The sequence below is a fragment of the Salvelinus alpinus genome, chromosome 7 (genome assembly GCF_045679555.1).
Source record: "Salvelinus alpinus chromosome 7, SLU_Salpinus.1, whole genome shotgun sequence".
Taxonomy (NCBI): domain Eukaryota; kingdom Metazoa; phylum Chordata; class Actinopteri; order Salmoniformes; family Salmonidae; genus Salvelinus; species Salvelinus alpinus.
In genome coordinates, this window is record NC_092092.1 from 3,191,464 (window position 1) to 3,218,680 (window position 27,217).

Here is a 27,217-nt window from a genome sequence, read left to right on the forward strand (position 1 = left end):
TAGAACTGACCTATAGTAGTGGAGTCATGGTGTAGAACTGACCTATAGTAGTGGAGTCATATAGAACTGACCTATAGTAGTGGAGTCATGGTGTAGAACTGACCTATAGTAGTGGAGTCATATAGAACTGACCTATAGTAGTGGAGTCATGGTATAGAACTGACCTATAGTAGTGGAGTCATGGTATAGACCTGACCTATAGTAGTGGAGTCATATAGAACTGACCTATAGTAGTGGAGTCATGGTGTAGAACTGACCTATAGTAGTGGAGTCATGGTATAGAACTGACCTATAGTAGTGGAGTCATGGTGTAGAACTGACCTATAGTAGTGGAGTCATATAGAACTGACCTATAGTAGTGGAGTCATGGTATAGAACTGACCTATAGTAGTGGAGTCATGGTATAGACCTGACCTATAGTAGTGGAGTCATATAGAACTGACCAATACTAGTGGATTCATGGTATAGAAGTGACCTATAGTAGTGGAGTCATATAGAACTAACCAATAGTAGTGGAGTCATGGTATAGAACTGACCTATAGTAGTGGAGTCATGGTATAGAACTGACCTATAGTAGTGGTGTCATATAGAACTGACCTATAGTAGTGGAGTCATGGTGTAGAACTGACCTATAGTAGTGGAGTCATGGTATAGAACTGACCTATAGTAGTGGAGTCATGGTATAGAACTGACCTATAGTAGTGGAGTCATGGTATAGAACTGACCTATAGTACTGGTGTCATATATAACTGACCTATAGTAGTGGAGTCATGGTGTAGAACTGACCTATAGTAGTGGAGTCATGGTGTAGAACTGACCAATAGTAGTGGAGTCATGGTATAGAACTGACCTACTGTATAGTAGTGGAGTTATATAGAACTGACCTATAGTAGTGGAGTCATATAGAACTGACCAATAGAGTGGAGTAATCGTGTAGAACTGACCTATAGTAGTGGAGTCATGGTGTAGAACTTACCAATAGTAGTGGAGTCATGGTATAGACCTGGCCTATAGTAGTGGAGTCATGGTGTAGAACTGACCTATAGTAGTGGAGTCATGATTAAGAACTGACCTATAGTAGTGGAGTCATGGTATAGACCTGACCTATAGTAGTGGAGTCATATAGAACTGACCTATAGTAGTGGAGTTATGGTATAGAACTGACCTATAGTAGTGGAGTCATATAGAACTGACCTATAGTAGTGGAGTCATATAGAACTGACCAATAGTAGTGGAGTCATGGTGTAGAACTGACCTATAGTAGTGGAGTCGTATAGAACTAACCTATAGTAGTGGAGTCATGGTGTAGAACTGACCTATAGTAGTGGAGTCATATAGAACTGACCTATAGTAGTGGAGTCATGGTGTAGAACTGACCTTTAGTAGTGGAGTCATGGTATAGAACTGACCTATAGTAGTGGAGTCATATAGAACTGACCTATAGTAGTGGAGTCATATAGAACTGACCTATAGTAGTGGAGTCATATAGAACTGACCTATAGTAGTGGAGTCATGGTATAGAACTGACCTATAGTAGTGGAGTCATGGTATAGAACTGACCTATAGTAGTGGAGTCATGGTGTAGAACTGACCTATAGTAGTGGAGTCATATAGAACTGACCTATAGTAGTGGAGTCATGGTATAGAACTGACCTATAGTAGTGGAGTCATGGTGTAGAACTGACCTATAGTAGTGGAGTCATATAGAACTGACCTATAGTAGTGGAGTCATGGTATAGAACTGACCTATAGTAGTGGAGTCATGGTATAGACCTGACCTATAGTAGTGGAGTCATATAGAACTGACCTATAGTAGTGGAGTCATATAGAACTGACCTATAGTAGTGGAGTCATATAGAACTGACCTATAGTAGTGGAGTCATGGTATAGACCTGACCTATAGTAGTGGAGTCATATAGAACTGACCTATAGTAGTGGAGTCATATAGAACTGACCTATAGTAGTGGAGTCATGGTATAGACCTGACCTATAGTAGTGGAGTCATATAGAACTGACCAATACTAGTGGATTCATGGTATAGAAGTGACCTATAGTAGTGGAGTCATATAGAACTGACCAATAGTAGTGGAGTCATGATATAGAACTAAGCTATAGTAGTGGAGTCATGGTATAGAACTGACCTATAGTAGTGGAGTCATGGTATAGAACTAACCAATAGTAGTGGAGTCATGGTATAGAACTAACCAATAGTAGTGGAGTCATGGTATAGAACTGACCTATAGTAGTGGAGTCATATAGAACTGACCTATAGTAGTGGAGTCATATAGAACTGACTAATAGTAGTAGTGGAGTCATATAGAACTGACCTATAGTAGTGGAGTAATGGTGTAGAACTGACCTATAGTAGTGGAGTCATGGTATAGAACTGACCTATAGTAGTGGAGTCATATAGAACTGACCTATAGTAGTGGAGTCATATAGAACTGACCTATAGTAGTGGAGTCATGGTATAGAACTGACCTATAGTAGTGGAGTCATGGTATAGAACTGACCTATAGTAGTGGAGTCATATCAATCAATTTTATTTTATATAGCCCTTCGTACATCAGCTAATATCTCGAAGTGCTGTACAGACACCCAGCCTAAAACCCCAAACAGCTAGTAATGCAGGTGTAGAAGCACCTATAGTAGTGGAGTAGTGGAGTCATATAGAACTGACCTATATTAGTGGAGTCATGGTATAGAACTGACCTATAGTAGTGGAGTCATGGTATAGAACTGACCTATAGTAGTGGAGTCATGGTATAGAACTGACCTATAGTAGTGGTGTCATATAGAACTGACCTATAGTAGTGGAGTCATATAGAACTGACCTATAGTAGTGGAGTCATGGTATAGAACTGACCTATAGTAGTGGTGTCATATAGAACTGACCTATAGTAGTGGAGTCATGGTGTAGAACTGACCTATAGTAGTGGAGTCATGGTATAGAACTGACCTATAGTAGTGGAGTCATGGTATAGAACTGACCTATAGTAGTGGAGTCATATAGAACTGACCTATAGTAGTGGAGTCATGGTATAGAACTGACCTATAGTAGTGGAGTCATATAGAACTGACCTATAGTAGTGGAGTCATGGTATAGAACTGACCTATAGTAGTGGAGTCATATAGAACTGACCTATAGTAGTGGAGTTATGGTATAGAACTGACCTATAGTAGTGGAGTCATATAGAACTGACCTATAGTAGTGGAGTCTTGGTGTAGAACTGACCTATAGTAGTGGAGTCATGGTGTAGAACTGACCTATAGTAGTGGAGTCATGGTGTAGAACTGACCTATAGTAGTGGTATAATCCTAGTGTTTCCTAGTGTTTCCTAGTGTTTCATGTTCTAGTTTGTGTACTTGCTTCACAGCAGCTTCGCTGTGCCACAGGGCACAAATTAATTTGTCTCTGTGGTGGTGAAAGCTGTATCCATGGAAAGCAGTAACCATTAAGATGTGTCTGGCGGTCGTCCTAGTGTGTGACACATCGTTGGTGGTGTGTGTACTCGTGTGTCATATCTTTGACACCTCTCATGAGTCACGACTTCCTTTGTGTCGTTGGCCTTTACCGCGGCAGCCTCCAACTGTCATGCAGCTAGTCTTCCAGCGTTTTCTCTGCCTCTCTCTGGGCCCAGGAGGAGACTAGTTAGCGCTGTGTGATATACATACTCAACACTGCTCTCTCTGTTTAGGTGTTCCCCAGATGCATCATTACCACCGACATGCTGCTACAGCCACTGTACGAAACAGTTAGGGACTCCCTGAAATCTCACAGGACAGTGAGGAGAGGGGGAGCGGTCGAAGAGTGAGGAGAGAGAAGGGGAGGACATGGAGGGGGGGTGAGAGAGGGAGTGAGGAAGGGGATGATAGAAGGAGTGAGGACATACACTATAAAATGAGGGTTGCTCACGGGGTTCATTAGGAAGGGTGATGGTTCTATGTGGAACCATACTGACCCAAACAGCCCTATGAGTCCTTCAGTGGTTCGTTGTTGTTCAAAAAAATGGTTCCTTCCTCTTTGAGTGATTATTCAAATGTGGTGGGCGGTGGCTCATTCGAATATTTGGAGGCGTGGTTTGTTCACAGCTCTTTTAATGCACCCGTCCAGTTTATGTGAGGTTGTGTTATGCCATTACATGTTATATAGGACCATAACCAGGGATGGTGTCCTGTGAAAGTCTCACATATGGCCTGTGTTAAATGAGAACAGTTGACTAAGTTACTAGTTCTCTTTTCTCTCCTCAGGGACCCCCCCCCCTGCTGTTCCAGAGCCACCATACCTGATTCAACTAGTTAATAAACTATAGTAAAATCTATGGAATTGTATTAATGTAAAACTGTTAATAAACCATTAAAAAAACTATGTGATTCTTCAAAGAACCTTTGAGATTGAGGAAGCTTCTTTATAGAACCATTCTCCATAAAGGTTCTATAAAGAACCATTAAAAAGGGTTCTATAAGGCCCCCAAAAGGGTTGTAACCATAGCGGATCCCTGTTTTGGTGCTATATAAAATATATATTTTTTCTTTATAGAACCTTTATAGTTCTTTATAGAACCTAAGGAAATAGTTCTTTATAGCACCATACAGGTTCTGTTTAGAACCTTATGACCATGGTTCTTTATAGAACCTTCAAAAATATGTTCCATATAGAACCAACGAGGGTTCTGCTATGATTAAAAGCCAAAGAACCCTTATTAGGCACTATGTAGAACATTTTGTTTTTTATGTGTGTATGAAAATGGACAGAGGACTTAAAGATGCACTCTAAACCTTTGTATAATTTCAGACAGTAGTTTTGAAAGTGGTGCTCACGAGCCAGAAGTGGTCCCCCTGGTTTTTTGTTGTTGTGTAGTACGTCATGCAATATTGGTTTACTACATCATCCGTTTTGTGTGACATGTCACACATTTTCATAATCGTATGATATCATACGAATTTGCAATTTGTGTAATATGTTACAAATCCAATTTGTGCAGTATGTGATGATTGTGTTGTTCTTAGGATCCCAGAGCGCCTCTTTAAAGAATGAAGTGAATAGATGTCAAATGAAGTGCGTGGGAGTTGGAGAAAATATTAACTTGTTTAATATATAGTATTTTTCCTCGATATTTCTATGTATTTGCATACTGTACATTACAAATGAAGTGCTAAGACGAAATGTGAGAAAAGGTGAAGAAACATATGCTACTGTAAGTTATGTCTAGTTATGATGATGTTTTTTGGCATAGTTCACTGAGCACGGTATTGTTGTTCATCGCTACACATACGGTGTGTTTCAGCATACAGGTACATGTGAAATGACGGGCTTTAATGTAGGCCAGGGAAATCAGGAGACAATGTGTCCTTCTCCTCTCCTCCTCTCCTCTCCTCTCCTCTCCTCTCCTCTCCTCTCCTCTCCTCTCCTCTCCTCTCCTCTCCTCTCCTCTCCTCTCCTCTCCTCTCCTCTCCTCTCCTCTCCTCTTCCTCTCCTCTTCCTCTCCTCTTCCTCTCCTCTCCTCTTCCTCTCCTCTCCTCTCCTCTCCTTTCCTCTTCCTCTTCCTCTTCCTCTTCCCTTCCTCTTCCACTTCCTCTTCCTCTTCCTCTTCCTCTTCCTCTTCCTCTCCTCCTCTCTCCTCTCTCGGACACACATTAGCACCTGCCATACTTGACGGAAGAGCATACTTAGTGGTAATAATGGAGGCTGTAGTAGGCTGGTATCCATTGTGGTATCCAGTGTGATGCAGTTTCCCTGAGCCTTATTAAATGAAGCTACTTACAGTAGCTGAGACCATCTATACAACAGCTTTGGTTGTCATATATCATCAGCAATAATTCCACAGCCCTAAAAAAACTAAAAACAAGAACATGCAGTCCACAATCAATCAAAATGCATTTTATAAAGCTCTTTTTTCTTTCTTCACATCAGCAGTTGTCACAAAGTGATTTATAGATTTCTGACTCTTGTTTTTCCCCTTTTTTCACAGAGACAAAACTGCTCCTTTAAAACATTTTCAAGCATTTCCTCTTAGATCCTGAACCTGTACCCCCTAGTGTGCTGTACCTCCCACAGGCGTGACAAATAGACCACTTCACTAATCACAACAGACAGACAGACTGTCAACTCAGTGTGGTTCTGATGACTTCCAACCTGATCTGACCCACAGGGAATCAGTGCACAAGGTCTGAGGGCTGGAGGGGTGGATGGGTAGAGTGACTGATAGATGATAAGAGGGGTGGATGGGTAGAGTGACTGTTAGAGGAGGGGAGGGGTGGATGGGTAGAGTGACTGTTAGAGGAGGGGAGGGGTGGATGGGTAAGTGACTGTTAGAGGAGGGGAGGGGTGGATGGGTAGAGTGACTGTTAGAGGAGGGGAGGGGTGGATGGGTAGAGTGACTGTTAGAGGAGGGGAGGGGTGGATGGGTAGAGTGACTGTTAGAGGAGGGGAGGGGTGGATGGGTAGAGTGACTGGTAGAGGAGGGGAGGGGTGGATGGGGAGAGTGACTGTTAGAGGAGGGGAGGGGTGGATGGGTAGAGTGACTGTTAGAGGAGGGGAGAGGTGGATGGGTAGAGTGACTGTTAGAGGAGGGGAGGGGTGGATGGGTAGAGTGACTGTTAGAGGAGGGGAGGGGTGGATGGGTAGAGTGACTGTTAGAGGAGGGGAGGGGTGGATGGGTAGAGTGACTGTTAGAGGAGGGGAGGGGTGGATGGGTAGAGTGACTGATAGATGATAAGAGGGGTGGATGGGTAGAGTGACTGTTAGAGGAGGGGAGGGGTGGATGGGTAGAGTGACTGTTAGAAGAGGGGTGGATGGGTAGAGTGACTGTTAGAGGAGGGGAGGGGTGGATGGGTAGAGTGACTGATAGAAGAGGGGAGGGGTGGATGGGTAGAGTGACTGTTAGAGGAGGGGAGGGGTGGATGGGTAGAGTGACTGATAGATGATAAGAGGGGTGGATGGGTAGAATGACTGTTAGATGAGGGGAGGGGTGGATGGGTAGAGTGACTGATAGAAGAGGGGAGGGGTGGATGGGTAGAGTGACTGTTAGAAGAGAAGAGGGGTGGATGGGTAGAGTGACTGTTAGAAGCGGGGAGAGGTGGATGGGTAGAGTGACTGTTAGATGAGGGGAGGGGTGGATGGGTAGAGTGACTGATAGAAGAGGGGAGGGGTGGATGGGTAGAGTGACTGTTAGATGAGAAGATGGGTGGATGGGTAGAGTGACTGTTAGATGAGAAGAGGGGTGGATGGGTAGAGTGACTGTTAGATGAGAAGAGGGGTGGATGGGTAGAGTGACTGTTAGAGGAGGGGAGGGGTGGATGGGTAGAGTGACTGATAGATGATAAGAGGGGTGGATGGGTAGAGTGACTGTTAGAGGAGGGGAGGGGTGGATGGGTGGAGGAGGATTAGATTTCTAAGCCCCCCCCCCCCCACCCTACTGTTACTACAGACCAACCCTCCACCACCCTACTGTTACTACAGACCAACCCTCCACCACCCTATTGTTACTACAGACCAACCCTCCACCACCCCCTGTTACTGCAGACCAACCCTCCACCCCCCCCCCCCCCCGTTACTACAGACCAACCCTCCACCACCCCCCTGTTACTACAGACCAACCCTCCACCACCCTACTGTTACTACAGACCAACCCTCCACCACCCTACTGTTACTACAGACCAACCCTCCACCACCCTACTGTTACTACAGACCAACCCTCCACCACCCTACTGTTACTACAGACCAACCCTCCACCACCCCCCTGTTACTACAGACCAACCCTCCACCACCCCCCTGTTACTGCAGACCAACCCTCCACCACCCCCCTGTTACTACAGACCAACCCTCCACCACCCCCCTGTTACTACAGACCAACCCTCCACCACCCTACTGTTACTACAGACCAACCCTCCACCACCCCACTGTTACTACAGACCAACCCTCCACCACCCTACTGTTACTACAGACCAACCCTCCACCACCCCACTGTTACTACAGACCAACCCTCCACCACCCCACTGTTACTACAGACCAACCCTCCACCACCCTACTGTTACTGTAGACCAACCCTCCACCACCCTACTGTTACTACAGACCAACCCTCCACCACCCTACTGTTACTGTAGACCAACCCTCCACCACCCTACTGTTACTACAGACCAACCCTCCACCACCCTACTGTTACTACAGACCAACCCTCCACCACCCTACTGTTACTACAGACCAACCCTCCACCACCCTACTGTTACTACAGACCAACCCTCCACCACCCTACTGTTACTGTAGACCAACCCTCCACCACCCTACTGTTACTGTAGACCAACCCTCCACCACCCTACTGTTACTACAGACCAACCCTCCACCACCCCCCTGTTACTACAGACCAACCCTCCACCACCCTACTGTTACTACAGACCAACCCTCCACCACCCCCCTGTTACTACAGACCAACCCTCCACCACCCTACTGTTACTACAGACCAACCCTCCACCACCCTACTGTTACTACAGACCAACCCTCCACCACCCTACTGTTACTGTAGACCAACCCTCCACCACCCTACTGTTACTGCAGACCAACCCTCCACCACCCTACTGTTACTACAGACCAACCCTCCACCACCCCCCTGTTACTACAGACCAACCCTCCACCACCCTACTGTTACTACAGACCAACCCTCCACCACCCTACTGTTACTACAGACCAACCCTCCACCACCCCCTGTTACTACAGACCAACCCTCCACCACCCTACTGTTACTACAGACCAACCCTCCACCACCCCACTGTTACTACAGACCAACCCTCCACCACCCCACTGTTACTACAGACCAACCCTCCACCACCCTACTGTTACTACAGACCAACCCTCCACCACCCCCCTGTTACTACAGACCAACCCTCCACCACCCTACTGTTACTACAGACCAACCCTCCACCACCCTACTGTTACTACAGACCAACCCTCCACCACCCTACTGTTACTACAGACCAACCCTCCACCACCCTACTGTTACTGTAGACCAACCCTCCACCACCCTACTGTTACTGTAGACCAACCCTCCACCACCCCCCTGTTACTACAGACCAACCCTCCACCACCCTACTGTTACTACAGACCAACCCTCCACCACCCCCTGTTACTACAGACCAACCCTCCACCACCCTACTGTTACTACAGACCAACCCTCCACCACCCCCCTGTTACTACAGACCAACCCTCCACCACCCTACTGTTACTACAGACCAACCCTCCACCACCCTACTGTTACTACAGACCAACCCTCCACCACCCTACTGTTACTGTAGACCAACCCTCCACCACCCTACTGTTACTGCAGACCAACCCTCCACCACCCTACTGTTACTGTAGACCAACCCTCCACCACCCTACTGTTACTACAGACCAACCCTCCACCACCCTACTGTTACTGCAGACCAACCCTCCACCACCCTACTGTTACTACAGACCAACCCTCCACCACCCCCCTGTTACTACAGACCAACCCTCCACCACCCTACTGTTACTACAGACCAACCCTCCACCACCCTACTGTTACTACAGACCAACCCTCCACCACCCTATTGTTACTGCAGATCACTGAATGAAAGGAGATTGGGCCAAATTAGCAGATATGTAGAAAGCGAACAAGGAAGAGAGGTGCAGCTAGGATACAGACAAAGTGGATATTTCTAGATAAATTGCTCTTTGCTAAAGGGGTTAATTGGACCACAGTAGCAGATTTTGTGATTTGGGCAGACACCTGTCACGTGACGGCAGCAGAAACACTACTTACAGAGGAGGGAGGGAGAGAGGGAGAGAGGGAGAGAGAGGGATAGAGAGAGGGATAGAGAGAGGGAGAGAGAGAGGGAGAGAGAGAGAGGGAGAGCGAGGGGGGGAGGGAGAGAGGGAGAGAGGGAGGGAGAGAGGGAAGCAGAGGGATATTATGTCTAAGCTGTCATCTTCTGCAGTATGTGTGTGTGACTGATATGCTACATGTCTCTAGCCAACCTGACATGTTTCATGTTTCACGCCTTACGGTGGATCACAGGATCCTGTGTTGAGTTGCATGCTGGGATCACAGAATCCTGTGTTGAGTTGCATGCTGGGATCACAGAAACCTGTGTTTAGTTGTATTTTGGGATCACAGAAACCTGTGTTGAGTTGTATGTTGCGATCACAGAAACCCGTGTTGAGTTACATGCTGGGATCACTGAAACCTGCGTTGAGTTGCATGCTGGGATCACAGAAACCTGTGTTGAGTTGTATGTTGGGAATGCTGTAGCTTTGTTTAACATTGGCTGCTTCTGAAAGTCAACAATCAAATGAGCCTTCCTCATCCTTGCATTTTAAAAGGGATTTAAATGTATATTTGTAGGGTTATAGGTCTGTTAAATGTATATTTGTAGGGTTATAGGTCTGTTAAATGTATACATGTAGGGTTAAAGGTCTGTTAAATGTATATTTGTAGGATTATAGGTCTGTTAAATGTATTTTTGTAGGGTTATAGGTCTGGTGTGTATATTTGTAGGGTTATAGGTCTGTTAAATGTATTTATGGAGGGTTATAGGTCTGTTAAATGTATTTATGGAGGGTTATAGGTCTGTTAAATGTATATTTGTAGGATTATAGGTCTGTTGTGTATATTTGTGTAGGGTTATAGGTCTGTTGTGTATATTTGTAGGGTTATAGGTCTGTTAACTATATTTGTAGGGTTACAGGTCTGTTAAATGTATATTTGTAGGATTATAGGTCTGTTAAATGTATTTTTGTAGGGTTATAGGTCTGTTGTGTATATTTGTAGGGTTATAGGTCTATTAAATGTATATAGGTATGGTTATAGGTCTGTTAAATGTATATATGTAGGGTTATAGGTCTGTTAAATGTATATATGTATGGTTATAGGTCTGTTAAATGTATAGGGTTATGTCTTTGGCATCTGACTTTGTGTCCATTCAGTCATGTAATTGTGGTGTTTGAGTCTTTGTTAGCATGTCAATGTTTTTTAATGTGAAAAAAGTATAAAGTAGTATGTGTCTTTATCATGTGGTGTGTGTGTCTGCGTGTGTCTCATGTCTGGACATGTGTGTGTGTGTGTGTGTGTGTGTGTGTGTGTGTGTGTGTGTGTGTGTGTGTGTGTGTGTGTGTGTGTGTGTGTGTGTGTGTGTGTGTGTGTGTGTGTGTGTGTGTGTGTGTGTGTGTACGTACGTGTGTGTGTACGTGTGTGCGTACACACACAACCCTCTGAGAGAGAGAGAGAGAGAGAGAGAGAGAGAGAGAGAGAGAGAGAGAGAGAGAGAGAGAGAGAGAGAGAGAGAGAGAGAGAGAGAGAGAGAGAGAGAGAGAGAGAGAGAGAGAGAGAGAGAGAGAGAGAGAGAGAGAGAGAGAGAGAGAGAGAGAGAGAGAGAGAGAGATCAGCAGGCCTGCTCTGCATGCATCCTCTTTTTAAGTGCTGGTTGGTCATTTGGCATCCATCACCCAAAACCTAAATAGGCTTTTCGGGTTGCATCCCAAATGACATCCTATTTCCCTTTATAGTGCACTACTTTTGACCAGGACCCATTGGGCGATATAAGGGAAATAGGATGCTTTTTGTGACCCTCCTCAGAGTAGAGTAAACTCAGAATGGACATACACATTAGCCGTTGATAGCAGACTCAGTCTTCTCTCATTAATATTCACTTCCTCCTTTTAAATGATCTCGCTGGGCCACAGTAGAAATAGCTTTTCATAGTTTTAATAGTGCTGCTGTTTTACGAAGGAGTCATAGGAGGGGTCTTAAACTTGTATTATTTTTTATTATCTGTAATTGGGGATAGTGTTATAACTTCTCCTCTCCGCTGTGACGCAATTATAAAGAAGACACCAGGAATTGCGTTTTTTTGTGTCTGCTTGAAATGCCAGGCAAGCTCCATCAATCACAGCTGAAATATTTAAAAAAAATGAGTTTAAATAGTATTTAAACCCAGGTCTGACTCTGCAAATGTTAGCTAGAGTTGTTAGAAGATCAGAAGAGGTTCAAACAGCGAGGAGAAAGGTTATGTGTCGGAGTGGCTAGTTAACCCTTTTGCTTCCACCTCCCTCCCCTCTTTCCCTTTTGTCCTCCCTTGTGTCGGAGTGGCTAGTTAACCCTGTTGCTTCCACCTCCCTCCCCTCTTTCCCTTTTGTCCTCCCTTGTGTCGGAGTGGCTAGTTAACCCTTTTGCTTCAACCTCCCTCCCCTCTTTCCCTTTTGTCCTCCCTTGTGTCGGAGTGGCTAGTTAACCCTTTTGCTTCCACCTCCCTCCCCTCTTTCCCTTTTGTCCTCCCTTGTGGCTAGTTAACCCTTTTGCTTCCACCTCCCTCCCCTCTTTCCCTTTTGTCCTCCCTTGTTTTCTCCCCCTCCCTTACTTCTCCGTCCCCAGTCCCTCCTTTCTGCCTCTGCTACCTTTCCCAGACTCCACCTGCCTCGAACACACATGCACGCACGCGCACACACATACAGACACACACACACAAATATACACACAAACATGTTTTACTGCAGAGCTTTATGTTCCTGCATACATCTGTGTGGTTTAACCACCATTTAGAAGATCGGCTGTGCTGATTAGAAACGTAAAGCGGTGTGTGTCTGTGTCTGTGTCTGTGTCTGTGTGTGTGTCTGTGTGTGTGTCTGTGTCTGTGTCTGTGTCTGTGTCTGTGTCTGTGTGTGTGTGTGTGTGCGCGTGGGTGTGTGTGTGTGTGTGCGCGTGGGTTGGTGCATGCGTGTGTGTGCGTGTGTGTACGTGTGTGCGTGCGAATGCGTGTGTGTGTGTACGTGTGTGTGTGCGTGTGAGTGTGTACGTGCGTGCGTGTGTGTACGTGTGTGCGTGCGAATGCGTGTGTGTGTGTACGTGTGTGTGTGTGTGTGTGTGTGTGCGTGTGTACGTGCGTGTGACTGGCTGGGATTTGTGTGTGCAACAGTAGGATCTCGTCTAGCAGTTAATCTGTATCCTAGATGTTTGTGTTGTCTGAACATAATTCTCTAGATTAGGCTGAATCTCCAGTGGCGATGAATCAACCTAGTATTAGTCTACTTCCCTGATTATTTGTTCATAAACTGTGATGAATGATGGTGTCTAGTGGTGTCTGTTGCAGTCTGTCTGGAGCCCTGAATGAATACACATACCGTACGCGCACACACACGCACGCACGCACGCATGCACACACGCACCCACACACACACACACACAAACACACATAAGTGTTTCCTCTCCCATACTCCCACATACACAGATCAGCACCTTTCTATTTAGGAGGGAAGTTGTTAGAGTCCGTCCATACACCCTTCAAAACCTCTTTCACATTTCCAGGCCAGATGAATACCAACGGAGGCCAAAGGTCCTGCATTATCCTGGCCCCGGGGTTCACACAGATTGTTGGGAATGTTTTGTTAGACTTCAGTGCGGTTTTTACACAGTCTACTGCTGGAAAAATGTATGTGTTTTGGTTTTACACCCTCTGCCATATGGTGGATAAAGAGTTACGTACCTGCCTCTCCAACATAATCCAGGTAGAATCAGGAATTCCCCAGGGCAGCTGTCTAGGACCATAACCTTTTTCAATCTTTACTGAACAACATTCCACTGGCATTGAGTAAAGCCAGAGTTTCTATGTATGCAGATGACTCAACACTATACATGTCAGCTACTACAGCAACTGAAATGACTGCAGCACTTAACAAAGAGCTGCAGTTCATTTCAGAATGGGTGGCAAGGAACAAGTTAGTCCTAAATATTTCCAAAACTAAAAACATTGTATTTGGGACAAATCATTCACTAAAACCTAAACCTCAACTAAATCTTGTAATGAATAATGTGGAAATTGATCAAATTGAGGTGACTAAACTGCTTGGATTAACCCTGGATTGTAAACTGTCATTGTCAAAACATATTGATACAACAGTAGCTAAGATGGGGAGAAGTCTGTCCATAATAAAGCGCTGCTCTACATTCTTAACAACACTATCAACAAGGCAGGTCCTACAGGCCCTAGTTTCTACCTTCTTAACAGCACTATCAACAAGGCAGATCCTACAGGCCCTAGTTTCTACCTTCTTAACAACACTATCAACAAGGCAGGTCCTACAGGCCCTAGTCTCTACCTTCTTAACAGCACAATCAACAAGGCAGATCCTACAGGCCCTAGTTTCTACCTTCTTAACAGCACTATCAACAAGGCAGGTCCTACAGGCCCTAGTTTTGTCTCACCTGGACTACTGTTCAGTATTGTCAGGTGCCACAAAGAGGGACTTAGGAAAATTGCAATTGGCTCAGAACAGGGCGGCATCGCTGGCCCTTAAATGTACACGGAAAGCTAACATTAATAATATGCATGTCAATCTCTCATAGCTCAAAGTGGAGGAGAGATTGATTTAATCACTACTTGTTTTTGTAAGAAGTGTTGACAAGCTGAATGCACCGAGCTGTCTGTTTAAACTACTAGCACACAGATCAGACACCCATACATACCCCACAAGACATGCTACCAGAGAACTCTTCACAGTCCCCAAGTCAAGAACAGACTATGGGAGGTGCACAGTACTACATAGAGCCATGACTACACGGAACTCTATTCCACATCAGGTAACTGATTAAGCAGTAAAATGTAATTTAAAAAACAGATAAAAATACGCCTTATTGAACAGCGAGAGACACACACAGGTACAGACACACGCATACGTATACGCACACACAAACGCTAGCACTCTACATACACGTAGATTGAAATAACATTGTATGGTGTTATTATAGATGTTGTATTGTAGATATGTAGTGGTGAAATAATGTTATATGATGTACTGTTTTATATTTTGTTTTAAGTGTAATGTAAATGCATTGATGTTTTTAGACCCCAGGAAGAGTAGCTTCTGCCTTGGCAGGAACTAATGAGGATCCATAATAAACCCCAGGAAGAGTAGCTTCTGCCTTGGCAGGAACTAATGGGGATCCTTAATAAACCTCAGGAAGAGTAGCTTCTGCCTTGGCAGGAACTAATGGGGATCCATAATAAACCTCAGGAAGAGTAGCTGCTGCCTTGGCAGGAACTAATGGGGATCCATAATAAACCCCAGGAAGAGTAGCTTCTGCCTTGGCAGGAACTAATGGGGATCCATAATAAACCCCAGGAAGAGTAGCTGCTGCCTTGGCAGGAACTAATGGGGATCCATAATAAACCCCAGGAAGAGTAGCTGATGCCTTGGCAGGAACTAATGGGGATCCATAATAAACCCCAGCAAGAGTTGCTGCTGGCTTGGCAGGAACTAATGGGGATCCTTAATATATACAAATACAGGGGCCAGAGATCCTGACAGGGCAATTTTTTGTTCTTTCTCTGTGTTGGCAGTTGACAATAGCCCCCCTGCAGGGCGTCAGGTCCTCTGCAGGGGGGACCTGACGGCCTCTCACACCGCGCCCTCTCACACCGCAGGCCAGTGGTAGGGGTTAGCCCTGTGACCAGGTGGCGTTAGCCACGTTAGCCTGATGAGCGCTAATCTTGACTGGTCTTCCTTTAGAAGCTGTTTATCTCCAGGTTTATTACCGGGCTGAAACACAATTTAGAGAAGGTGAGGAGACTTGAGATTATGTCATAGTGTAAAGATAGGGAGTTTATGGTAGTGGAGTGGGGAGGGGTTAGCCCTGTGACCAGCGATGTTAGCCACGTTAGCTTGATGAGTGCTAGTTGGGGGGTTAAAGGCTAGGAGACGTGGGTTTGGTGGAGGCACTAGGCAGAAATAGGATAAGTCACGTTGACTGATATCCAATACTCCACCATGCTGTATAACGGATATCATTTACTGGGTCATAACAAGGGTTTAGTGACCCATGGAGCAAAAATATCTTTCTTTTTTTCTTACAACCTGTTTAACTTGTGCGTTAATGCCTATTTAGAGAGAAATGCACAATTCACTTAGCTATAATATAAGCGTCTAAAGGAACTGATCTACCGAATTATTACTATCCATCCATAAAACTTCTCGAAGTTGATCAACCCAACCATTTGATTTGATGTGGGCAGCAAGAGTTTTGTAACAGCAGGTAAAAGGATCCATGTTCACCGACATGTGAAGTTCACAGGTGACCCGTTTCAGGAAATGTCGCCGGTCACTACTTCACAGGAGAGCCGTTAGAACGTAAACTTAAAAAAAAAAAATCGAAATGCTTTTTTTTGGCACAAATGCCTTCTCGAACATGTGAACTTTCATTTGCCTTAATAACAAACCTGTATGCCATCTGTAAATATGAATACAATTGTTAAATTACGAGCCTAGTTGGTTAAGCCACAGAAAGATACAGCAACCTTCCCACTAGCCATGATTGGCTGAGATAATGAGTGGGCTGGACATGCAGAGAGATGAGTTTGGATTGGTCTGCCATATAGCTCTCTTCTGTCTATTTAGCTGGTCAGTATGTGTTGGTAATCCTGTCTAACGCTGTTTATAGTTAATCTGTATAAGTGTTGCTCTCCACTTTCTGGAAGACCAAGTTTTTATAACACTTTTATAACACTAACATATAACACTCCGGATTACATCTTCAAACTAAAGGCAACCATGGCATCCGTGACAGGAGACACGTACATCTATGATGTAAGATAGTCTAGCTAGCTACATTTTCAGATATTACACATTTCTAATTTTGACAGAAAGTGGTTTCATTTCAAGTTAAAGCGTACTGTTAACTAGCTAGCTAACGTTATCTAGCTGTCTCGCTAGCTAACGTCATGTGTATGATCTAGTTATAGCGTAATGTTAGCTAGCTAACGTCATGTGTATGATCTAGTTATAGCGTAATGTTAGTTAGCTAACATTACGTGTATGATCTATTTATAGCATAATGTTAGCTAGCTAACATTGAACCTGGTTAGCTAGCTACCTGCAGATTCATACAGGGTAGTAACGTTATGAGTTGGGATTATGGTTCATTGTTTAGGCTAGCTGACTAGTCAAATGTCTTAACAAAAGACTCCACTATGCAAGTAACCATTTCGGGTGCATTCGTAAATTCAGTCTGGCCATCTACTCCGATTTCAGAGCATTCTCATCTGAGTCAGACTAGTCAGCCAGAACGCAGAATAACTGATGAATTGACGACCGCTCAACATCCGTTGAATATGGCCGGTGTCAGTAAAAAGCGTAATTAAATTGTTGCCGGCAGCACAGTCACAGTCACCAACTCTCTGGATAACATGAAAACATCCTAACCAGCTCTGCTAGGGTGGGGGCTAAAGCTTAGGAGAGTGTTAACGATGTAAAATGGGTGTTGACAAAGAAGCTACCAAAAACATTCAAAGGCCATATTTTCAAAAGTGAGGTTACAAGTTTATCAACTTTCAAAGCAGAATTACTTTCCCCATTATTCCTCAAATGCAGTGTATGTTAATACCATTTTGTAACTCTGTGTCTCTGCTTTTATCCAATGTAAAAAACACCATTTCAAATGTTGCTTTTATCCATGTTGCTTCATAAGACTGGATCGAGCCGGTCATATAGGTCAATGTCAAATGAAAGCTAAAAGTCTATATTCCTCTCCTTCCAGTTTATACATACTATTTACATTTTACGGACACATTATACAATACAATAGTTATCTTTTGATTCTTCTTAGTCCCATCCTTCAGCTCCACTCAACCTCTCCCAACTATCTCTGAACACCATCCAGGTTTTATTTCTATTTGACACATATTGTAGATATCTGAAGATATCTTTGATGGAAAGAATACTATTTTTTCGTTCACGGAGCGATGCTGAATTTGAAACACTTACCCCACTCTATCCTACAGTAGAGTACAGTAGAGTACAGTAGACTGCAGTAGACTACAGTAGAGTACAGTAGACCACAGTAGACTACAGTAGAGTACAGTTGAGTACAGTACACCACAGTAGACCACAGTAGACCACAGTAGAGTACAGTAGTGTACAGTAGACCACAGTAGACTACAGTAGACCACAGTAGAGTAAAGTAGACCACAGTAGATCACAGTAGACCACAGTAGGCCACAGTAGACCACAGCAGAGTACAGGAGACAACAGTATACCACAGTAGAGTACAGTAGACCACAGTAGAGTACAGTAGACCACAGTAGACCAAAGCAGACCACAGTAGAGTACAGTAGACCACCGTAGATTACAGTAGACCACAGTAGAGTACAGTAGACCACAGTAGAGTACAGTAGACCACAGTAGACCACAGTAGAGTACAGTAGAGTACAGTATACCACAGTAGAGTATAGTAGAGTACAGTAGACCATAGTAGGCCACATTAGACCACAGTAGAGTACAGTAGACAACAGTATACCACAGTAGAGTACAGTTGACCACAGTAGACCACAGTAGACCAAAGTAGACCACAGTATAGTACAGTAGACCACAGTATACCATAGTAGAGTACAGTAGACCACAGTAGAGTACAGTAGACCACAGTATACCACAGTAGAGTATATGGCAAATATATGGCAATATATGGCAAAATTCGAAAACATAATGTTAATTTTCACTGCTATGCGGATGACACAGCTGTACATTTCAATGAAACATGGTGAAGCCCCAAAATTGCCCTCGCTAGAAGCCTGTGTTTCAGACATAAGGAAGTAGATGGCTGAAAACGTTCTACTTTTAAACTCGGACAAAACAGAGATGCTTGTTCTAGGTCCCAAGAAACAAAGAGATCTTCTGTTGAATCTGACAATTAATCTTGGTGGTTGTAAAGTCCTGTGTGAATTTAAGTATGCTCTCTCTAATTCTCTCTTTCTCTCTTTCTTTGTCTCTCTCAGAGGACCTGAGCCCTAGGACCATGCGTCAGGACGACCTGGCATGATGACTCCTTGCTGTCCCCAGTCCACCTGGGTGTGCTGCTGCTCCAGTTTCAACTGTTCTGCCTGCGGCTATGGAACCCTGACCTGTTCACCGGACGAGCTACCTGTCCCAGACCTGCTGTTTTCAACTCTCTAGAGACCGCAGGAGCGGTAGAGATACTCTTAATGATCGGCTATGAAAAGCCAACTGACATTTACTCCTGACGTGCTGACTTGCTGCACCCTCGACAACTACTGTGATTATTATTATTTGACCATGCTGGTCATTTATAATCTCCACCCGGCACAGCCAGAAGAGGACTGCCACTCCTCATAGCCTGGTTCCTCTCTAGGTTTCTTCCTAGGTTTTGGCCTTTCTAGGGAGTTTTTCCTAGTCACCGTGCTTCTACACCTGCATTGCTTGCTGTTTGGGGTTTTAGGCTGGATTTCTGTACAGCACTTTGAGATATCAGCTGATGTAAGAAGGGCTATATAAATACATTTGATTGTATTTGATTTAGAGTACAGTAGACCACAGTAGACCACAGTAGAGTACAGCAGACCAGAGTAGACCACAGTAGAGTACAGTAGACCACAGTAGACCACAGTAGAGTACAGTAGACCACAGTTGAGTACAGTATATCACAGTAGATTATAGTAGACCACTGTAGACCACAATAGAGTACAGTATACCACAGTAGACCACAGAAGACCACAGGAGAGTACAGTAGACCACAGTAGACCACAGTATACCACAGTAGACCCCAGCAGAGTACAGTAGACCACAGTAGAGTACAGTAGACCACAGTAGACCACAATAGAGTACAGTATACCACAGTAGACCCCAGCAGAGTACAGTAGACCACAGTAGACCACAGTAGAGTGCAGTAGACCACAGTAGAGTACAGTAGAGTGCATTAGACCATGGTAGATCACAGTAGAGTACAGTAGACCACAGTATAGTAGACCACAGTAGAGTACAGTACACCACAGTAGAGTACAGTAGACCATAGTAGACCTAAGTATACCACAGTAGACCCCAGCAGAGTACAGTAACCCACAGTAGAGTACAGTATACCACAGTAGACCACAGTAGAGTACAGTAGACCACAGTAGAGTACAGTAGAGTACAGTAGACCACAGTAGAGTATAGTACATTACAGTAAAGAAAAGTAGAGTTCACTCCTGTACAGTAGAGTAGAATAGATTGGGATAGAGTTCAATACAGTACATAATTTACTGTACTGAACTAATTCTACTGCGCTGTAATGCACTTTACTGAACTATACTGTACTACACTGTACTGAACGATATTATACTGCAGTGTACTGTACTATACTATACAGAACTATACTGTACTATACTGCACTGCACTATATTCTACTGTACTGTGCTATACTGTTCTGAACACTATTCTACTAAACTCTACTCAACTGTACTATACTATACTGCACTATACTATACTGTACTGCACTATATTTTACTGCACTGTACTATACTGAGCTGTACTGAGCTGTACTATATTGTACTGCACTATATTTTACTGCACTTTGCTATACTGTACTGTACTGAGCTGTACTATAATGTACTATAATGTACTGTACTGTACTGAGCTGTACTATAATGTACTATAATGTACTGTACTGTACTGAGCTGTACTATACAGTTCTGTATTGAAATCTACTCTACTGTTCTGTACTGTACTGTAATGTACTCTACTGTTCTGTAATGTACTGTAATGTACTCTACTGTTCTGTACTGTACTGTAATATACTCTACTGTACTGTACTGTAATCTACTCTACTGTACTGTACTGTACTGTAATGTACTCTACTGTTCTGTACTGTACTGTAATATACTCTACTGTACTGTACTGTAATCTAATCTACTGTTCTGTAATGTACTGTAATGTACTCTACTGTTCTGTACTGTACTGTAATATACTCTACTGTACTGTTCTGTACTGTAATATACTCTACTGTACTGTAATGTACTGTAATATACTCTACTGTTCATTGATGTAACATAGACGTCTATGATTGATTCAGACAAAATCTGAACCAAATTAAATCAAACTTTATTGGTCACTTACAAGTGTTCATTAGCAGATGTTATTGAGGGTGTAGCGAAATGCTTGTGTTTCTAGCTCCAACAGTGCAGTAATATCTAACAAGTAATATCAAACAATTTCACAACATATACCCAATACACACAAATCTAAGTGAAGTAATGGAATTAAGAATATATCAATATTTGGACGAGCAATGTCAGAGCGGCATAGACTAAGATACAGTAGAATAGGATAGAATACAGTATATATATATGAGATGTGTAATGCAAAATATGTAAACATTATTAAAGTGACTAGTGTTCCATTTATTAAAGTGGCCAGTGATTTCAAGTCTATGTATCTAGGCAGCAGCCTCTCTGAGTTAGTGATTGCTATTTAACAGTCTGATGGCCTTAATAAGATAGAAGCTATTTTTCAGTCTCTCGGTCCCAGCTTTGATGCACATGTACTGACCTCGCCTTCTGGATGATAGCGGGGTGAACAGGCAGTGGCTCGGGTGGTTGTTGTCCGTGAATATATTTTTGGCCTTCCTGTGACATCGGGTGCTGTCGGAGTCTTGGAGGGCAGGCAGTTTGTCCCTGGTGATATGTTGGGCAGACCGGACCACCCTCTGGATAGCCCTGCGGTTGAAGGAGGTGCAGTTGCAGTACCAGGCGGTGATACAGCCCAACAGGATGCTCTCGATTGTGCATCTGTAGAAGTTTGTGAGGGTTTTAGGTGCCAAGCCAAATTTCTTCAACCATCTGACGTTGAACCATTTTAGTTTATCAGTGATGTGTACGCTGAGCAACTTGAAGCTTTCCACCTTCTCCACTACTGTCCCGTTGATGTGGATAGGGGCGGGAGCTGCTCCCTCTGCTGTTTCCTGAAGTCCACGATCATTGGACTCCTTTGTTTTGTTGACGTTGAGTGAGAGGTTATTTTCCTGGCACCACACTCCCAGAGCCCTCACCTCCTCCCTGTAGGCTGTGTTGTCATTGTTGGTAATCAAGCCTGCTACTGTTTTGTCGTCTGCAAACTTGACGATTGAGTTGGAGGCGTGCATGGCCATGCAGTCATAGACGCCTATGTTTCACAAGTTTGGACATCAATGTACAGCACAGTAGAGCTCAGTAGAGCAGCCAACATTTGGTTAATTATTAAAATAATAGAGTGTAGAATAATAACAAAATATTCAAATGAGGATGTTTATTTAAGATACATCACCGTGAAGAGAATGACATTCTTAATTATTATTATCTATATAATTATGTATTTCTGTGTAGTACAGATCATGGACCCATGATGTCATTCCATCATTCTATTACTGGTGTTTAATCTCCTTCACTTACTGTAGTTCAATAACCAAAATATATATTTTTTCCAACAAAAGGTGTCATTTCATAGCGGCCACCCCATTATTTCTGAAGTAAATTGTTAAACGTAGTCCTTGTGGATAGAGTTGTACGGTTTGTTAAACTTTGAAGTCAATATTTTTAGTGTGGCATACATTTCAAGTGAACAAAATAAATTCCGTTATCGTAGAATTACCCACTGAGGCTTTTGGGTTGACCAATTATTATCTACGTCTCCCACCCATAAAACTGTGTCAAAGTTGATATACTTTGCTCTCTACACATCGGTGTGAGTTGATGTGGACGGCAAAAGTTAGAAACTGTAGCAGAACTATGTGGATATTGAAGGATTATAAATTAGTGCTAGAAAGGGTGCATCCCAAATGGGACCTTTACCCCCTGTGTACTACACTACTTTTGACCAAGAACCCATAGGGCTCTGGTAAAAAAGTAGTGCACTATATAGGGAATAGTGTGCTGGGATGAAGCCCAAATCCTCATGCTAAATGGAGTGGGTGTCTGTTTCTGCCCTTTATGACTGTGAAATGAATCAGCATGGACACAAATTATATTTAAGAGTAGTTCATTAATTAAACGTTCTACACAAAATAGATGTAATTGTTATAAAAAAAGTATCCCATGTTTTCTCTCTCTCTCTTTATCTCTCTTTCTCTCTCTCTTTCTTTCTTTATCTCTCTCTCTCTCTCTCTCACTCTCGGTCTTCCTCTCTCTATCTCTCTTTATCTATCTCTCTCTTTCTTTATCTCTCTTTATATCTCTCTCTCTCTCTCCTTCTCTCTTTCTATCTTTATCTCTCTCTCTCTCCTTCTTTGTAATTTAATGAAACTCTAATGTAACATTTCTGTAAGTTTCTATACATTTCTATAAAGTTCTATATTTTAATGAGATTATTGGGTTTAGAATGTAAGTAGTTGTGAGGACACTAAACAGATGTTGTCTCATTTTGATTCTAGATAAACAATTAATACCTGTTTAGAAACTAATATTAAAAACAGCTTGCAGGCAAATGTTTTATTATATGAATAAACTTCATTAGATGAACAGCAGGGTTAGGTGGGACATTATTAAATCCTATGGATCGTTATGATTCGCTTGATTGAAAATAACTAATGCTACATGGTTTGGGTCTTTTACTTTTGATTAAAATGTATGGGCAGCGGATCATTAGAATATTTTTTGGGGCGTGGTGCAAATGTGAATGAGAGTGTTATTCCAGTTTATCTAATCTGTTGAGTTACGCTGGTTACATGTTAAATATGATTATGGCCAGTGATAGTGACATGTAAAATAATCACGTATTGGCCTTGTGTCAAATGAGAACTGTTGACTAAGTCACTAGTTCTCTCTTCTCTCCTCAGGGACCCCCCAGCTGTTCCAGAGCAACCATACCTGATTCAACTAGTTAACAAACTAAAGCAAGTCGGTTAGGACATCTACTTTGTGCATGACACAAGTAATTTTTCCAACAGTTGTTTAGAGACATATTATTTAACTTATAATTCACTGTATCACAATTCCAGTGGGTCAGAAGTTTACACACACTAAGTTGGCTGTGCCTTTAAACAGCTTGGAAAATTCCAGACATGTTGTAATGGCTTTAGAAGATTCTGATAGGCTAATTGACATACTTTGAGTCAATTGGAGGTGTACCTGTGGATGTATTTCAAGGCCTACCTTCAAACTCAGTGCCTCTTCGCTTGACATCATGGGAAAATCAAAAAATTGCAGCCGTCATACAGCTCAGGAAGGAGACGCATTCTGTCTCCTAGAGATGAACGTACCTTGTTTGCGAAAAGTGCAAATAAATCCCAGAACAACAGCAAAGGACCTTGTGAAGATGCTGGAGGAAACAGGCACAAAAGTATCTATATCCACAGTAAAACGAGTCCTATATCGACATAACCTGAAAGTCCGCTCAGCAAGGAAGAAGCCACTGCTCCAAAACCGCCACAAAAAAGACAGACTACGGTTTGCAACTGCACATGGGGACAAGAGATCGTACTTTTTGGAGAAATGTCCTCTGGTCTGATGAAACAAAAATAGAACTCTTTGGCCATAATGTTCATTATGTTTGGAGGAAAAAGGGTGAGGCTTGCAAGCCAAGAACACCATCCCAACCGTGAAGCACGGGGGTGGCGGCATCATGTTGTGTGCGTGCTTTGCTGCAGGAGGGACTGGTGCACTTCACAAAATAAATGGTATCATGAGGGAGGAAAATTATGTAGACATATTGAAGCAACATCTCAATATAAGAAGTTAAAGCTTGGTTGCAAATGGGTCTTCCAAATGGACAATGACCCCAAGCATACTCCAAAGTTGTGGCAAAATGGCTTAAGGACAACAAAGTCAAGGTATTGGAGTGGCCATCACAAAGCCCTGATCTCAATCCCATAGAAAGTTGTGGTCAGAACTGAAAAAGCGTGTGCGAGCAAGGAGGCCTACAAACCTGACTCAGTTACACCAGCTCTGTCAGGAGGAATGGGCCAAAATTCACCCATCTTATTGTGGGAAGCTTGTGGAAGGCTCCCCGAAACATTTGACCCAAGTTAAACAATTTAAAGGCAATGCTACCAAATAGTAATTGAGTGTATGTAAACTTCTGACCCACTGGGAATGTGATGAAAGAAATAAAAGCTGAAATAAATAATTCTCTCTACTATTATTCTGACATTTCACATTCTTAAAATAAAGTGGTGATCCTAACTGACCTAAGACATGGAATTTTTTACGAGGATTGAATGTCAGTAATTGTGGAAAAATGTAGTTTAAATGTAATTGGCAAAGGTGTACGTAAACTTCCAACTTCAACTGTAGCTACTGAGACTGAGGTTAGAATCGTGTTTCTATGACGACCCAGTGGACGTGTTGGTGATAGATAGTCAGGGTTTTATTGACTAGTGTGGCTCGTCAGGACATTGGGTCTGTGGAGTTGGTCTCGTTCAAACATACAGTTCAATAGCAGACAATAGGAAACATTTTTGTAGAGGTAAGAATACTGTCCTTCATAAGAAACCAAAATATGTCTACCAAATCTGTAGTAGTACATCTGTAGTAGTACAAATCAAAATATGTTCCTATTTACCTGTTGTCATACTGTACAGTGGTGAGAGACCTTTGAACCTGTCCGTATTTCATATTCATGAAAAAATGCCACATTATGGCATTTATTGAACATCCGTATGGCTTTTATAGCAGAACCTCATGGCGTTCATAGAAGAACCACATGGCTTTTATAGCAGAACCTCATGGCGTTCATAGAAGAACCTAATGGCTTTTATAGCAGAACCTCATGGCGTTCATAGAAGAACCACATGGCTTTTATAGCAGAACCTCATGGCGTTCATAGAAGAACCTAATGGCTTTTATAGCAGAACCTCATGGCGTTCATAGAAGAACCTAATGGCTTTTATAGCAGAACATCATGGCGTTCATAGAAGAACCTCATGGCTTTTATAGCAGAACCTCATGGCGTTCATAGAAGAACCTAATGGCTTTTATAGCAGAACCTCATGGCGTTCATAGAAGAACCTAATGGCTTTTATAGCAGAACCTCATGGCGTTCATAGAAGAACCTAATGGCTTTTATAGCAGAACCTCATGGCGTTCATAGAATAACCTTATGGCTTTTATAGCAGAACCTCATGGCGTTCATAGAAGAACCTCATGGCTTTTATAGCAGAACCTCATGGCGTTCATAGAAGAACCTAATGGCTTTTATAGCAGAACCTCATGGCGTTCATAGAAGAACCTCATGGCTTTTATAGCAGAACCTCATGGCGTTCATAGAAGAACCTAATGGCTTTTATAGCAGAACCTCATGGCGTTCATAGAAGAACCTAATGGCTTTTATAGCAGAACCTCATGGCGTTCATAGAAGAACCTAATGGCTTTTATAGCAGAACCTCATGGCTTTTATATAAGAACCATATGGCTTTTTGTTACTCTTTTCCCTCCAATTCATCTAATATTGGAATTGATTAAAGTATTAAAATGGACCATTTAACCCTTCGACACGGCACATGTGTCCTAATATCATTATTAACACTGTCTGAATTCCAAATGGAACCCTATTCCCTACATAGTGCACTACTTTAGCTCAACAGGTCCTGGTCAAAAAGTAGTGCACTAAAAAAAAGAATGAAGTGCCATTTGGGACACTGACGGTGTGTGATAGTAACATCACCCTGCACATAACTCCCATATGGCGAGCAGGGCAGGCGAGAGGCGGTGGTTGGAATTGATCCCCCTTCAGCCATCAGGACAGTTTCAGTAGTGGTATGTGTGTGTGTGTTGTGTGTGGGGGGGGGGGGGGGGGGGGTTGTCAGGTTTTTAGTGGTGCTCTGCGCTCGTTCAAAGCCCAGTTTAATAAGGTAAACCAGTCATGAGCCGTTAAACCGGCAGAGAAAGAATAAATAAACAGATGTGCCCTGTCCCTAGTAACCCTTAAACAGAGATGCCCTGTCCCTAGTAACCCTTAAACCGAGATGGCCTATCCCTAGTAACCCTTAAACAGAGATGGCCTATCCCTAGTAACCCTTAAACAGAGGTGTCCTGTCCCTAGTAACCTTTAAAGAGAGGTGCCCTGTCCCTGGTAACCTTTAAAGAGAGGTGCCCTGTGTCATGTAAAAATCTTCCCAGCGTGAACTAGTTCCCAATCGCTCTGATCGTGTTCTGGATGTAATATCATGCTGTAAAATGTTCCCAGTTCAATAATTGCACGCTCATCTCTTTATGTGGATGGCTGAGCTCATCTCTTTATGTGGATGGCTGAGCTCATCTCTTTATGTGGATGGCTGAGCTCATCTCTTTATGTGGATGGCTGAGCTCATCTCTTTATGTGGATGGCTGAGCTCATCTCTTTATGTGGACGGCTGAGCTCATCTCTTTATGTGGACGGCTGAGCTCATCTCTTTATGTGGATGGCTGAGCTCATCTCTTTATGTGGATGGCTGAGCTCATCTCTTTATGTGGATAGCTGAGCTCATCTCTTTATGTGGAT

At 43.3% G+C, this 27,217-nt stretch overlaps 1 pseudogene; it reads right to left on the reverse strand.

The window, feature by feature from the left end:
- Positions 1-15,536: 15,536 nt before the first annotated feature.
- The window catches only part of LOC139580270 (general transcription factor II-I repeat domain-containing protein 2A-like), a 62,843-nt pseudogene continuing 51,162 nt past the window's right edge, over positions 15,537-27,217 (reverse strand).